The 15,409-nt window shown below is 34.7% G+C and overlaps 1 pseudogene; it reads right to left on the bottom strand.

Moving 5' to 3' along the window:
- Positions 1-14,390: 14,390 nt before the first annotated feature.
- LOC131912443 (mitochondrial import inner membrane translocase subunit Tim23-like) lies at positions 14,391-15,034 on the bottom strand (annotated as a pseudogene).
- Positions 15,035-15,409: the final 375 nt, after the last annotated feature.

Below are 15,409 nucleotides of genomic sequence, written 5' to 3'. Positions count from 1 at the left end.
ATTGTATTATAAAGACAATTCTTCCTTTTACATTATGTTACCAGTTGCTATGCATATCTTACTTTGCTGCTTCTTACAGTGAGCTAACAAATACTGCTCTTGCCTACTGAGTGATATTTAGATATGTATGCTATTTATGAAAAGTGCCACATAATTTAATGTGGAATCTCTGGTACTCTATAATGGGGCTGATAGTATACCTCAACCTGCTAAAATGATCCCTTAAAAGAGCATTTTCATTGACTGAGCGATTGAGCAAGGGTAAGAAGACAATAATAACTCCTGTTTATTGTGCCTTTGATAAGTGACACCACTTGTTAAACACACTATAGGAGTCATCTAATTCAAAATTGTTACAAAAATGATTAGAGAACTTATTGGCTTCTATTTAAGGGATGCAGCATTGAAATGATTAATATAAGATATTGAATTGCTATTATGTCAGAGACCTGACAAATTCTGAAGTCTGTGGATTTTAGCAGCTACCTAAACTCCCCAAGAATCTTATCTTATTTGTTTCTCAATATTTTGAAAACTACCTTTATTAAAAAGTTTAATGCCAATCAGAATAATTCTAAAGCAGATGCAGACCCTGTCAGATTTCATTTCAGTGCCTCAGCAATTTTTAGCATGGAAAACTTAGAGGCTATTTAACATCTACTATTGGAAATTTTAAAGTACCATCTTCTGGGTTAGTGTTTGGATACAGTTTATTTTACATAGCTAAAAAGACATGAAGGAATTTACCAGTGGAAGACCCCATAGACTGAAAATTGAAACTAAAGTAAATTAGCTGAAAATGAAGTGCAGCTTCATGAGTTTGAAGATGATCCTGGAAGATCAATTCTGTGTGACAGAGAGTAGTCAATGGTATCCAAGTGAGATAAAAAGTGGCTTTGAAAAGCAATTATAAATTTAAAAAGAATGCCATCTTAGATCCTAAGTGAGATAATAGCTACTGCAGAAATGACCTAGGACCCATAACCATCATGTTCCAAATCACAGACTTGAAATTATTTTCTTTTCATATGATTAAAAACCTTGAATTAGTGTAGTTGAAATGACAAGTGAATTTAGATGATACATCTGTTTAAAGTAGTACTGGACAAAAGACAGAAATTGAGACTCAATCCACTGTCTACCTCCAGGCACCTTACTACCTGGCTGCTTTTAGTAACAATACAAATAAACAAAGGTAAAGGAATTCCTCAGCAAGAATCTGAAAACATGGTTCTGTGGATACAACAAAGGGTTGATGTAACTGCACTATTATGTTTGTTTTTTTAGCATTTCTTCTCAGAAACAAATTTATCTACATATAAATAATAATTATAAATAAAATAGTTGATTATCAAAATAGAATATCTTAAAACAGTATAATCAGAATTATACCAATTGCTTTACTAAGATTATTTCATTTAATATCCACCACATATCTGTAAAAAATGGCATAATTTTCATTCCTGTGTAAAGATAGGAGGAAATGTGAACCTGAAACTCTTAACATATTTCAAAATAAGTTCTCAAATATGTTGTGAAAAGGTATTCAATTCCATGTAACATTTTATAGCTTTGGATCACAAATTTTAAAAGAATAAAATTTTGTACTGATACCAACTTAGAGATAAAATTGAGAGAAACAAACATAATAAAAATATATATGACAAATACAAATAGTATAAATTGTCAATTAAAAATTATTTTCAAACATTGATAAAATATAATAACAAACTAGAAGGCAGAGAGGATAATCTTGTGGAAAATACTGTAAAGTCACAAAGGCAGTCATGTCCTTGTCTAACTCTTCTTGTGAAGAGAAAAAGTGGAGACTATTTTAATTCTCACATCATTTTAATAGGTAGAGTTACTTTAAATGCTAATGTTAAGGTATAAAGAACAAAACTGGCAAGTGGTAGCACATGCCTTTAATCCCAGTACTTGGGAGGCAGAGGTAGGCAGAACTTTGTTGGAGGCCAGACTGCTCTAAAGAGTTAGTTCCAGGACAGCTAGGGCTACATAAAAAAAAAAAAACTATCTCAAAAACAAAACAAAACAAAAATATATAAAGAACAAATGAAGAGTACTTTAATGAAAATAATTCATAAGTCTATATTTAATAACAAAAATAAAAATCAGTTTTTAAATTTAAAATTAATTTTTGGATTTTTGTTTGTTTGTCTGTTTTGATTCTTTGAATAGGGTGTGAAGTTGGAGAAGTTCAATGCAGAGGATCCAGGATGATTTGGGGAAGGAGGAATGTATGATCAGAATATTTAATAAAAAATTTATTTTAAAAAATATCTGATGAATAGAAATTTTACAGAAGTGCAAAACTAGCTAGACATTGCTATTAAAGCAGAAATAATAATAATGGAAAATTCTATTAAAATACAAGTACAGTAATTGTTTTGTCCAATAGCATAAAAGGATATCATTAAAAATATAAAATGACCCATGAGAGTTCACAGAAATTATAGTGTTGTGTGATCATTTGTTTGTGTTCTGACAAATAAAGCTTACCTAGAGATCAGAGGGATGAACTAGCCACTAGTTAACCATAGAGGCTGGGAAGTGGTGGCTCATGCTTTGAATCCCAGCACTTTGGAGGCTCAGGGCTTTAATCCCGGCACTTGGGAGGCAGAGAGAGGAAGTGATAAGGCAGGACTGAGACAGGATCTTGGCCCTTTCAGTGGGAGGATCCAGAGAGATAAGAAATCATTGGCGGCTGCTCCTCTGCTTCTCTGGTTTGTTAGGTTATTACCCCAATACCTGATTCCTGGTTTTTATTGAAAAGACTAATTAGATTTAGGCTTTATCATATTTACTCTTTATTTCTTAATTTTATTTGAAATCATTCTTTTACTATTTCATATATGTATATTGTGGATAATGATTAGTGTAACCCCCATCTACTCAAATCTCCTTCCATCAATTTTACCGTCCTTTCTCCCAAAACTTTCTTTTATATTCATGTCTCTTTGCTTTGGTTTAAAATCCATGAGCTTAATGAAACACAAACTCTTAACCAAACAAAAATATACAAAGCTTCCTTCTATTTTGGGGATTATTATTATAACAACAACCATGTTAAAAGATATAGTTAAGAAATGAGGTTATGTAATGAATAAAAAAATTAAATTAAATTCTTGCTAATTTTAAATACTTGACAAATTGTATAAAATTTTAAAGAATAGAAAACAATAATCTCAAGGTAACTAAGACTGAAACCAAAATTAAAAATCAATTTCTGGAAATCAATAGCTCCAGTAATCACTTGGAAAGTGAAATTTGAAATTAAAATAATAATAATAAAGCAAATAAATTAACATAATAGATAATAGGAAATATGTTTTAAATGATGCTATTGAATATGGCATAGAATAATTTATTAAAAAATTATAAACACATAAACAAAAGATAATAAGAAATTTAAATTTAAAGCATCATAGATTATATTTATTCATTTAAGAAAAAAACAATGAATATGGTAAGTAAATATGTTTTCAATGTTGAATAACAAAAATTGAATGGATAAAAAAATTAGTGAAAAAAAGAAAAAATTGAGCATAAAAACACCCTGACCTGAGATGAAAAAATTCAGTTTTAACCAAGTTCAAAAATAAATCCAAAAGCCTAGTAAATTTTAACTATATATTATGTAAAACAAAAATTTAAACTGTAGCTACATATTCAAGAATAAGTTTCACATTTCAACCATTTAAATTAGTAAGATGATATTCAGAGAGAATTTTATCACAGGGTTATTTTTGAGCATTTTTAAAATGGAGACTATCCAGCTGAAAATTAATGAATCATTATGTGAATTACAAAAGATAAGTTCCTTTCCAACAATTAAGAGTATTTAAATTATAAAGAGAGAAATAACAGACTAATTAGTGTGAATGGTTTGTAAAGCTTACTTTGCAGAAATTAAGTTTAAATTTATAGAATTATGTTGCAGAAAATTTCAACACTGAAAAATATAGATGTAAAAGAGGTTAATTAGAATTATTTTGATAATGTTATGGGATAATTTATTGTTCATAATTTTCACTCTATTGTGCTTGAAATTATCCCCACATAAATAAACTAGTCCTTTGAGATTTCCAAGAAATATAATCCTTTCTTTTTTAATTTAAAAATTTTATTCATTTTACATACCAATCACAGATCCCCCTCTTATTCCTCTTCCTGATCCCACCCCTCTGCCCAGCAGCATTCTCCCCTATCCCACTAACCATCCCCTCATCCAAAAGGGTAAGTCCTCGCATGGTGAATCAGCAAAGCCTGGTACCTTCAGTTGAGTCAGGACCAAGTCCCTCCCTCTGCATCAAGGCTGAGCAGGGTGTCCCACCATAGGTGATGTGCATCAGAAAGACAGCTAATGCACCAGGGAAAGATCTGAATCCCACTGTCAGGGGCCCCTCAAACAGACCAAGCTATACAACTGTCTTCTGTATGCAGAGAGCCTAGTCCAGTCCCATGCAGGTTCCACAGCTCTCAGTCTAAAGTATGTGAGTTCCTACAAGCTTGGTTCAGTTGTCTCTGTAGATTTCCCCCGTCATGATCTTGACCCCCCTTGATCATATAATCCCTCTTCCCTCTCTTTGACTGTATGCTAGGGCTCAGACTGATGCTTGGCTGTGGATCTCTGCATCTGCTTCTATCAGTTACTGGATGAAGGCTCTATGATGACAGTTAGGGTTACACACCATCCTCCAACTGGGCAGAGATTCACTATTCCTCTGCCAACAAGCCTACTTTTAGTCTTAAATTTTTGTTAAAATAAAATAAATCCAATTTGTGTAGCCCATACATACCAGGAAATGTGGCCTTACCCTGGAACATGGCCAATTTACCAAGGGCCACACTCCTAGAGATAACTAATGGATCTCTTGGCAGCCAACATTAGCCAATAGCTCCTGGGCTACATTTGGGATTCTGTGTACAAATCCACTCTTTGTTAAGGGGTTTGGTTTGCTTGATCTGTCACAGTTCTTCAATGTGTAGTCACAGCCACTGCTAGTTCCTATGTTCTGTTGCCCTACTGTGTTACACACAAAAAGGAAATATTTCCTTGTAGCCATCCATCTCCTCCAGCTCTTCCACTCTTACACACTTTTTGTCTTCTTTCCACATGATTTCTGAACCTTGGGACTAGATGGCAAAGTATATGTACTCTGTTTAGGGCTGAAAATTGGGCAGTGTCTTATTCCCAGCACATGAATCAGCTACGATAATCACCATCTACTACAAATAGAAATTTCTCTGACAATCATTGAGAGACACAATAATCTATGAATATAAGGATAAGTTATTAAGAATTCTTTTACTAGTATGACCATTTAGTAGAATAATAATAGCAGCTTTCCCCCTCTAAGCCCTATGACCCATCTAACTATGGGTTCTTGACCCAAATATAGTGCCAGGTATGAATTTTATCTTGTTTAATGGGACTTAAATCCAGTCATAACATGTAAATATTGTATCAGTGGGCATATCTTGCCAAGCCAAACATTATAGTAGAGCTTGACAAATGGTTAAGATGGATGCTTTTCTCCTTCTATAGGGTAAATAACACCTCTCAGCATTACATGAACTTATGAGTAGGTATGAAGCTTCTAGGTCTCTACTATCCAGATTTCTCTATGTATATGGCTTAGGTATATAATATTCTCAGCAAAGGGTCTTACCATAAAATTCTGAAAGTTAAGCAAGAGCATAAGCTATAGCCTTTAGTGTTTGAGGGTATAATGACCTCAATTGCCGAAACTCCATAAAAACTTATCTATTCCAGTTACTGGACTTTTTATTTGTTAGTATCTATTGTCATTGGGGTATTTTAATGTGTGTGTGTGTGTGTGTGTGTGTGTGTGTGTGTGTATTAAATAATATACTTGATTCTGGAAACAAGATTATTACAGTTTCAGGAATTGTCATAGTTTGATGAAAGTGAAGAATCTTTAGAAAACGGCATGGTCCTAACCATAAAGCAGTTGACCATAGAGCAGTGGTTCTCAACTTTCCTAATTCTGCAACCCTTGAAAACAGTTCCTCATGTTGTGGTAACCCTCCAAACATAAAAATATGTATTTGTTATTTCATAGCTGTAATTTTACTATTGTTATTAATTGTAATTTAAATATCTGATATTCAAACCCTTTGAAAAGGTTGTTGGACCCCAAAGGTATTGTGACCCACAGGTTGAAAACAGTTGCCATAAAGCTTTCTCTCACTTCCAAATTCTCATAAAACAACAAAATAACTGTTCCCTGAGAAACACAGCTTGCAAAATGCCAGGTAATGATGCATTTATTTTAACTTCATGTCTTCCAGAAGCCCTGTGCATTAAGTACACTTTACATTAATTTAGAAATAATGAGGAACACACAGTTGTAAAAAAACAAACAAACAAGCTAGTATTCCAACCATCAGTTAGAATAAGTCTATACCAGGCGCTGCTGAGCCCCCATGGGAGGCCATATCTTGTTGGAGGAGGGAAGGGGGGTGGTTTGTGGAGAGGAGGCTAAAGGAGGGGGAGGAGGGGGAGGAGGGGGAGGAGTGAAGAGAGGGCCATCTGTAGTTGATATGTGAGATGAATAAAAAAAATCCTTAATAAATGAAAGGGCCAGCTCCATATCCAGGAGACAGAGACCAATGCTGCTGATAATGTATTCATTGTTTTTCAGTCTCCAGAACTATGAAACAGAAATTTTCTGTTGTATGAGCCACGAGTGGTGACATCATTATTATTATTAATTATTATTATTATTATTATTATTATTATTATTACATTTTATTTTACCTTAAAAAATGAATAAAACTGTCAGTAGACAATAGCTAATGCGCTGATAGACCTGTGTACATAGTACATGTGATAACTGTCGGATTTCCCTGGAAATGTCCAGAAAAGATCATTTCTAGATGTGCAAATATCTGTATTTGGAATGAATGCATGCAACCACGAGAGCTGAAAAAGTGAAGATGTGTTTTCTTACTTATGAAGATATAGTGCACATTCTCTCATTTCCCTTGAATAACTCAAGGATACATAAAGAAAGCATGAGTAGTACTAAACAATAGTTCTCTTCATTCTTTATATATCATCCAGAAATTATTGCTTTTTTTCCAAGAAAATATTCAGTCTTTTGAAAAATATTTTTTCATATGCAGTGACAAGCAGAAAAGTATCTATCATGTGTTCTTACTAAAAATGGCATATATGCCTCATGAACCAGAGTCATAAATTCACATTTTATTTATTTCACTGTTATTTCCATTGGTAATTTATTTTGAGAAAAACGTCAAAATTTATTATGAGAATTATTAATAAAACAAAATCTTGAATGAAAATAAAAAATCTGTTAATGTTGAAAATTTTAATACCTCTATGATAGAAAAATACCAAAATATATTAAGATGTCTTCAGGTTCTAAAATAATTTAAGTTCTGAAGGATTTAAAACCCCCATCTCTTCATATGCACAAAACCTGACTCCAAATGGATCAAGAACATAAACATAAGACATGATAGGCAGAGTCTGATGGAGAATAATGTATGGAGAAAGTGACCTTGAACTTCTTGACACAAAGCTGGCTTTTTTTGAGGGACTGTGTGAAAATGAAATGTTTCTGAATAGAAAGGATACCATCACTTAAATGCAGAGGCAGTCTACATAATGGCAATAAAATCTTTACAGAGTATACATCTTATACAAAGTATACAAATATAGAAGGTTAGTATAGACTATACAAATAACTAAAACAATTAAACATTTGGAGAATTAAACAGCAGGGTACTTAAAAGAGAGTGGGAGACTTGGAACATTCAGTCCTACATAGCATATCTTTATCTAACACATCAGCAGGGAAACATGTAGAAGGGAAGGCAGAAAGATTTTAAGAGTCAGAGGGAATGCATGACACCAAACACACAGTATACTCCAGATATTACAGGACTGATACACATATGAACCCACAGAGATTATGGCAGCATACAAGGAGCTTGCATAGTTTCAAGCCAGACAGGGTTCCATTGCTGAGAGGTGGGATTGGACAAAATCTCCCAACTCCAAACAAGAAAATATGTGAAATGGATATCTTCTTTTAAAGAGAAAAAATGTTTTCTCTATTGGCATCTCACTGAGTATAGTAATCACACTTAAGGGACAGGCTCCATGCCCATCAAATGATGGTCATTACAAGACGAACTCAACTGTATTCTCATAGACGTTTTGGTCCCATATTGATTTGTTTTGGCATTTTGTCTTATTGACGTTTTGCTTGTATATTCTGTTTTCCAATATGGGTTTTTATGGGATGTGTTTGTGAGTGTGCATGCGTACCTGAGACCACGCATAGGTGTGTGTGTGTGTGTGTGTGTGTGTGTGTGTGTGTGTGTGTGTGTGTCTGTGTGTGTGTATTTCTTGCGTTTTCCCTTTTTAAAAATTCTGTTCTTTTTTATTGTTGGTATTTGTTTTCCTGAGTATACTTTGTTTTCTAAATGGAGAGAAAAAATTGAGTAGATTGCAGTTTGAGGTTGGAATGGGTGGAATATCTGGCCTGAACAGGGGTAGAAGAAATGATAATCAGAACGTTAATGTATGCATTTTCTTTTCAATTAAAATGATAAAGATATCATCATTCAATTAAAATGGAATATATAACTAAACAGAATTCTCCCAAAAAAATGACATACAAATGACTGAAAAACATTTAGGAAATGATCAACATCCTTAGATATTGGGAAATGAAAATTAAAACTACTTTGTGGTATCATCTAACTCAAGTCAAAATGGACAAGATTAATAAAACAAATGACAGCAGCTGTTTGTGAGCGTGTGGGGAAAGAGAAACAATTATTAACTGCTGGTGGGAGTACAAACTGATGCAGCCACAATGCAACAGTGGAGAGTCCTCAAAATGTAAGAATAAGATAAAAAAATAATAATAATTCGCCAGTTCCACTACTGAGCAAATATCCAAAAGATTTTATTCCTATGGAGGAGATACCTGTTCATTTATATTCATTTCTGTTCTGTGCAGAATAAATAGCCAAGGAATTGACACATGCTAGAAATCCATCAATCTGATGATGAAGGAACGAATGGGCCATATTTACATAATGAAATATGATTCATATGTTAAAAGTGAAATTTTCAACTAAATGAATGGGCTGGAAACTATCATACTGAGTGAGGTAATCCACACAAAGAAAGTCAAAATCATATGTTTTCTTTCATCTTTGATCATAGATGAATCTTCAGATATGTGTGTTTAATTTAAAATACTTTCAGAGATCAGAAAATTACTACAGGATGATAGGGTGGGTATTTTAAAGGCCAAGTGATAGAACACACAGGTCAAAAAGATAAAGATGAAATTATGGAACACAAGGTATACATTGAACTTGGGGAGAGAATGACAAAGTAGAAGACAAAATAGAGGGAGTAAAATAATACTAACGGTATTTTTTTAAGTCATATGAAAGGCTGACACTATGAATCAATACCCTCTCTCTCTCTCTCTCTCTCTCACACACACACACACACAGAGAGAGAGAGAGAGAGAGAGAGAGAGAGAGAGAGAGAGAGAGAGAGAGAGAGAAATTATTTAAAGTGTCCTATAATGGAGCAACAACAGCCCCAAAGACACTTGAGGCTAAGAGATAAAAAGACTAGTGTCTGGAAAGGGTTACATCTGTTGGAGTTGCTGAATTGTTGGATATTAAGGTCCCATAACCTCACAAACATTGCATGCTATTGTCAATACTCTTTAATTAACTTCTAGAACTTATGGAAATGCCTGGAAACTTCATTCCTACTGCCCAGCCTTCATAGAGCTGGAGGTGTTATGTACCCTACAGAGGAAAAAAATAAGAATAATCATGCCTTTCTGTGAAAACTTTGAGCTACTATAATGAGTGCTTAGCAAGATATGACCATTGCTGCAATAGTGGTAAGAATATTGCTGAATGGAACCAACCATTTTCTAATTAGATACAGTTCCCACTACATGAGATGAAATGCATACATTGACACCACCACTGGGCAAAGAAAATGTTGCTCGATAGGCCATAGGGACTAATGGGGAACCTATTATGATATTTCTGCTAAATGGACATAGTATTAAACTAATTTTTAATGACTTATTGTTATATCCATAGAATAGTGAATCTCCCAATTCTCACCAGATAGCTTCTGTTTGTTGGAGATGGTGATTAACATAGAGACCCACAACTGACAAAGAGGCAGAGAACGAGACATTGCCAAATCTTCAGACCTAAATGAAACATATATATTTTACTCTCTGCTCTCAAGGCACAGTTGGAAAATGATACAGAAATAGTGTAAGAGCCAGAGGTGCTGAACAACTATCTGAAACAGTGTCTTCTGGATATACCAGAGCAAATGAACATATGAATTTACAATGGTTGTGACAATGTGCAAAAGACTTGTGCATGACCAAGCCAGACCAAACCCTAGCATGGAGAGAGGAGTTGGAAGTGAAATACCTTATTTATTTAGATAATTTAATGGGATATTTGCCATCATTCCTCTGTGCATTTTAATATGCAATAATTAGTGGATTATTGGAGTTGCAAGGGTATGTAGTTAACACATCAGATTAATTTATCCCATCAGCTATCTATCTATCTATGTATCTATCTATGTATCTATCTATGTATCTATGTATCTATCTATCTATCTATCTTTCTATCTATCTATCTATCTATCTATCTATCTATCTATCTATCTATCTATCTATCTTTCTATCTTTCTATCTATCTATCTATCTATCTATCTATCTATCTATCTATCTATCTATCTATCTATCTTTCTATCTGTCTACCCATCATCATCTTTTGTCGTCCACCCTTTGTTCCTCTATCTCAGTGGTTCTCAACCACTAATGCTCTAATGCTCTGAACTTTAATACAGTTCCTCATGTTGTGATGACCTCCACCCATAAATTTTTATTGGTTGTTACTTCAGAACTATAATGTTGCTAGCATTATGAATTGGAATGTAAATATCTGTGTTTTCTGATGCTTTTAGGCAACCCTTGTAAGGGTCCTTTAATTTCCACTTTGGCCACAGCCTATAGGTTAAAAACTTCTCTGTCCCTTCCTTCTTCTTCTGTCTTCCCCTTCATTCCTCCTTTCTTTCTGACTGTACATGAATCTGTTTCTCCAACACTTTCTCTCTGCATCTAACACAATCTGTTCATCTGCATTAAAATAAAGTTCTATGTTGATATTGATCTAGAAATTAATTAGCTAAAAATTAATACTGATTTATTTACTCTGCTCCCTTCCTATATTATTCTATTCTCTCCCACACTTACAATATAAAGTAAGAAAACTCATTCCTACTGCATAATGAAACAACTTCAATTTTACTTAATTATCCAGTGTCACATCAATATTGTTAGCCCTAATCCTGCTAGTCAAGAGTGCAGTCAACAGTGGAGAGCACTTGATTTTTCTTTATTTTGCACACTTCACTCATTTCTAAAATCACATAGGTGTGTTCTCTTTCCCAGTTGCCAATTTTTACAATAAATGGTTTGAAAATCTGCAATACTGTTAGATTCTTTTTCCATAGCTTTTATTTTTTCCTAAAATGTTTGATGTCCTAAGTATTCTTTAACATTCATTAATATTTGTTTCTTATATTGTAAAGTTTTATTGTCTCCAAGAAATTTATATTTTTATTTATACACTATTGTAGTATTATACATAATAGTTTCATTACACTTAATGCTCCCTTTAATCTCTTCTCCTCCCCCATTACCTTAAAACTCTGGGAATCCACTATTATTTTACTTCTTCCTTACATTTTTTTCTATTATATATATCATACAATGAAAATTAAATACAAATAATTATTTAGATTGACTTCCTTGGGTTTACGTAGACAGACTTCTTTTACTTTTTATTTGACTTCATAGCTTTCCTTTTAGTTAGAAAATATAAATGATATTTAAATGTATTTATGTCATAGTGTTTATTCTTTTATTTACCTGCTTAAGCATAATTTTATTGCTTTCAAGTTTTGGCAAATATGTATGAAGCTGATTTAAAAAGTAGCAACTGCTATTCTCTTTGGTTATCATTCCTCTTACTTTCACCATTTAAGTAGATTTACATTTAAATAAATTCTATTTTGATAATCTCTCTGTAAAAGAAAAGTGATTTTGAAGTTCAGATGAATGTGAAATATATCACAGAAAATACGTCTATGTTGCATAGCTGAATAATGAAGATTAGTAAGTTTATACTTTTTTAAATTAAATTTTTTATTTATTTTACATCCCAAATGCAGTTTCAGTTTTCCCTCCCTCCTCTCCTCCCATTCCCTTCCCACCTCTGATTGTCCCCTCTCCGTTCATTCCTCCTCTGTTCCTCTCTTTCTGTTCAGAATGGGGGAGGCTTCTCATGGGTATCAACTAGGTATGCATGGCATATCAAGTTGCAGTAGGACTAAGCTCCTTCCCTTGTACTAAGGCTGGGCAAGGCAATTAGTATGAGGAACAGGTTCTCAAAAGCCACCCAAAACATTAGGGACAGCTCCTGCTCCCATTGGTAAGAGCCCCACAAGTAGAGCAAGCTACACAACTGTCCCATATATACAAAGGGCCTAGGTCAGTCCTATGCAGGCTCCCTGGTTGTCGTTTCTACTCTCATGACTATGATCCCAGTTAGTCATTTCTGCGGGTTTTCTTGTGACATCATTGACCCTTCTGGCTCCTACAATCCTTCTTCCCTCTCTTCACTGGTCCAGCCAGAGATCCATGCTGTGAGAGTGAGCCCATACCATGACCCAGAGGCTGATTGGCTCAGAGACCTCAGATAGAACCAAATAGCATTGGAGAAAAAAGATGTCAACATAACGATGCCTCATGCATGATATTCTGCTATACTCATAGATTAGTGACTAGTCCAACTGTCAGCAGAGAGCCTCATCCAGTAACTGTTGGAAAGAGATGCAGAGACCCACAGCCAAACATTAGGCTGAGCTCAAGGAATTCTGCTAAAATTTATGCTTTTAATCCTTATAGAATTTCTAGAGACTAATTACTTTAGAAAAAAATTAGATTCACAGAAAATGGTAAAAAGGTATAGGAATCCCCTGCACACATAAAGTGTGTGTGCATAACCAGCTTCTCCCAGCAAATTGATACATTCAATAAATTGATCTGTCTCACACAATACATCATTATCAACAAAAGTTAATAGGTGGCACTAGTTTCACCTTTGATATTGGAAAATAAACAGGTTTCAGCATATGTACAATTCACCATGATAGGATAACAAGGAGGATTCCAACTGTCATAAAAACTTCTGAGTATACATTGTCCCTATGCTTTTCACTTCATCCTTTGTTAGCTACTAATCTTTTTATGATATTTCTAGATTTTTCTATTCTAGCATGTCATATTTTGGGCCAATATAGGATATAGCCATTTCAGAGTAACATTCTTTTGTGAATAATAAACATCTATCATTTCATTCTTCTATTGTTTTTCATTGTATTTATTTATTTAGTGTGTGTATTTGTGTGTGTGTGTTGTATGTGTGTTGTGTGTGTGTGTGTGTATATATATACAGCCTGACATCATACATACAATGTCACATGTATGGAGGTAAAGAAGAATTTATAGGAATTATTTCTTTCCACAGCATCTAAGAATCATTCTCAGGTCATCTGGCTTGAGAACAGGTACATCTTCGGCATCACATAGTACTGCCTTTTGGATTGGTAGCACATTACTCTATTTGTTCTTTTTTCAATAATCTGTTCATGAAATGTGTTGTCTGATTTATAGATTCAAAAAACATTGGTTTCTTTGCCACTGTCTCAGCAAGTGAATGTTTTATAGTTGTAAATATGATGAACATAACTGATATATTTTCTTGAAAATAATAGATTTCTATATCATGTGTCAATGGTGATTACTAAAATAATGGTATACTGATTACAGAATTTTTAATGCTGGAATTATGACTTTGGTTCTATTTTTCACCCATTATTTAGAATACAGGGCAACAATAGTTTTAGATTTTTAAATGATAAACATGGTGATAAAAGTGTTGAAAATAAGTCTGGCTTGAAGTTGGAGAGTAAGTGGTTTTCCAGTTTGGACACAGGAGAGAAAACAGGTCCAAGATCACCCACAAAGGAGAAAACAACACATACCCAGTGATGCCCCAAAGGGTCTGGCTTCCAGTCACTAAGGGCAAGCAGTGCACTCCAAACTAACCATCCATGGCCTGTCACAGCAAATCAGAGTCTCCAACTTTTCAAAGTAAATGTAGGTACAAGACAGAAAGCAACTCCAGACTGGCTTAGTAATCATTCTGGCTGATCCCTGAGGTGGCAAAAATCTTCAGAGTGACTGTTGGAGCAGGGAAACTTTCATGTGCTCCCAGTTGTTATACAGTGCATAGAGATTGGTGAATGTCACTCCTGCCAGGCCACCACGTGCAATTCATCGAAGACAACCTGTACATTTATACAACATTCCTGTACGTTCATTCATGGAATAGTGGTTCTAGCTGCTGCTGTGCTGAGGTCATCTTCTGCACCCCGTGTTTTCTCAATAATGCCAAATGCACTACAGAGCAAAGCCAGGGAACCGAGAGTACAAGCCGAAAGTGCCCCTTGTCTACTCACCGTATTCAAAATCGGAACATTTCTTGTTTTGGACCAGGCCGTGTTCTGGATTTCCTTTAATCCTAGCCAGAGACCATTCCTTGGTCCAAATGTAGCCCTTGTCACGCAACATCCTCCAATGGTAAAGAAAGCTAGCTCAAATCTGCCTTGGGCTTAGTTAACTCCAGGTGGCAAAATGAACTCATCAGTATCCGGAACAAGATAGCTTGGATCCACATTTAAATATGGAGACAGCAGGTTCATACCAGTTAGTGGAAAGTGGACCAAATCAGCTTGCTAGTAACTCGCTCCTTCTGCTCTGAAGAAGCCAACCAGCCCGCTGGTGGTTCTGTTGCGACTTCCCCCACCACCCTCCATGAAGTTCCAGCAAACTGCAGTGGGCTGCTCACCACCACCTCAGGCCAGGGTTCTGTGCTTGGCCTTGGTCCCCACACCAACAGCGGGAAGACCCGTGTTGCTACTGCCACCTTCACACACTGACCTTCCTGGCTCCTAGAAAAATGTTATTATATTCCAGTTTATTCGTGAGTATGAACGACTACTACTTCCTAAAGAGAAGGCAGAAAATATATCTTCTAACAGGTTGTATATTTTCACCAGATATTCATAGAGAGGACAATTTTGTAAAATATGTACTATATGTGTGTGTGTGTGTGTTTATAAGAAATAATAAAAATGTAAAAATATTAAGCAAATACCTCTTTAAGTTTAGCGATTTCTATCTCAATAATC

This window comes from Peromyscus eremicus, chromosome 6 (genome assembly GCF_949786415.1).
Source record: "Peromyscus eremicus chromosome 6, PerEre_H2_v1, whole genome shotgun sequence".
NCBI lineage: Eukaryota > Metazoa > Chordata > Mammalia > Rodentia > Cricetidae > Peromyscus > Peromyscus eremicus.
This window is presented reverse-complemented; position numbering and strand designations above follow the sequence as displayed.